The sequence below is a fragment of the Neopelma chrysocephalum genome, unplaced genomic scaffold, assembly GCF_003984885.1.
Source record: "Neopelma chrysocephalum unplaced genomic scaffold, ASM398488v2 Primary Assembly neopelma1_44, whole genome shotgun sequence".
Lineage (NCBI taxonomy): Eukaryota > Metazoa > Chordata > Aves > Passeriformes > Pipridae > Neopelma > Neopelma chrysocephalum.
The window spans coordinates 21,205,629-21,207,857 of NW_020897703.1; positions in this window are offsets into that span (position 1 = coordinate 21,205,629).

The following is a 2,229-nucleotide window of genomic DNA, read 5'->3' on the forward strand; positions in this document are numbered from 1 at the left end:
ATTAAGCATTGTACAGCAAACTATCCTGAAAGGAGGGATGAAAGGAAGGAAGCTTTTATATGAATCATTCGAACCAGTTACATTTTAGACAAATCTCTCTTAAAATGTTCAGCTTCTTAGTTGTCAGGACTAATCTTTTAGTCAGCACAGTTTAGGAGGATTGTTTTCTTTATGCCGTAGGGGTACCTTCTCTAAAAGTGTCTATGAAGTACTCCAGTCTGGCTCCCCATTGAGGAAGACTAACAATCCCATTTGCAGCTGCTTTTCGTATATCACAACTAATAATGTTTACAAGGAATTTCCACCCCCCAATTACTTTCAAGACCTGTACAAGAAAGTGTCCTTTTAGGAAAGGAGAATTCAAGACAATTTCCTCTACATTAAAGAAAAAAAATAATTAAATAAAATAACACCAAACACCCCAAAACAAAACAAAACAAAACAGAAACCAAAACAAAACCAACCAACCAACCAATCAATGGGAAAAACCCATCTCCCACAAAAAGCCACCCAAAAACAAAACAAAAAACCCCACAACACCTAAATAAAGTGAAAACCTGTTGAAATTAATTTATTATTTTGACTTCTCATATTTAGCAGTTTAAACTATTAAACACTTACACTGAAAACAGTCCAACATTGCTACTATTACTCTAGTCTTTTTTGGTCGTGAATATTTTTGACACTGTCAATCATCATATGTGTGAAATGAGGAGCATGTTTCATATTGCCAGTTCTATAAACAAGAAAATCTATTAGTGTGTACTTCCACGGGCATGCATTTGAGAGGCAGGTAAGCTGCAAGCTAGTAAGAAGCTGGGAGAACAGAGAATTCACTCTGATGTAAAGTTTAATTGCCTGGTTTTTTACCTACATGCATATCAACCGTAGAGCACCTCTGAATAGGTTTGCTCAGGTACATTACTCTCTTAAGAGTGATGTTCTTATACAAAGGTGAATGTAGAGTGGGACTTTAAAAACAGATCTTCAACAAAACATGAGAGATTGTTGAAATAAATGTACAATTAATTTAACTTGTGTTTCTAACACACACAATACCAGGCATAATTTTTTTAACCTCCCCTGCTTTCTCTCTCTATTCATTGCACATTTAAATTCATTATGGAAAAAAAATTAGAAAAAAGATTCCTGATAGTTATTTTTATGATCAAATACCTTTTCCAATTAGTCTTGGCACCTCACTATAATCACGATGGATGTTATTAATTCAGCAGTCTACATCCTATTAAAAGTTTCATCATATCAGTGTGTGCAGGAACTTAATGGCTTTTGCATATTAATGCTGCAGCCTGTGGTCTTGTGTCCATTAGTACTGTGCCTTATCATGGTTTTGCATTCATACATATATATATATACAAACATAGTAACATATGTTTGGTTACACACAAATCTCAGTCAGGTGAACACAAGGCTATGAAACAGTATTTGGACTTTCCTTAAGCAATTCCTTTAAGATTATTGCACATTCAAAATGTTCTCCACATAACAAAAGATGTAATGAGATCATAAATCAGTAGGATACCAGTACAACAAATACAAGGCAACAGTAGTAGTGTTTGCCAGACATGGTGCACAGGCAGTGCACATGCATCTTTGAGGTCATGAGAAAATTACACCTGAAATATTACTGTGAGGATATTTTGAATAAAAGAGTAATTCAAATATGGGACAAGGTGCTTTTTGAGAAGTTTTGAAGCTTTGCAATGATTTGTGGGACAAAAATTTTGACACTTACTGTGTTATAACAGTCGGTCAGACAGTTGGTCTTGCTTTCTGTTGACAGCAAAATAATTAAGACAATGTTGGAACTATCTAGTCTTCAGAGGAGTTCTAATTTTGGCATAAAGTGAATTTTATTTTTATTATTATTATAGGAGGCTTAATCTAAGATTAGTTTTTGTACACTAAATTTCTAAAGGTACAAGGATAAAGAAGGACCTTTTTTATCATTTACTCTCACTCCCACCTCTATAATACTGATGGAAGTCCTTAGTTCATTTTCCTCCAGCTTCTCTTCAACTTTCTTGGAAGACAATCTAGACATATTTTTGAAATTTAAGTGATGGTCAGTCAATCTATCACAATTTAAATTGTACCATTAATAACCACTAGTATTTAAGTCTGTACCTTAGAATTTTCTCCATTTTTTCCCCCATACTGTTCTGTATTTTTTAATCTAGTCAAATTTTCCTCTGTCTTTGAATGGTA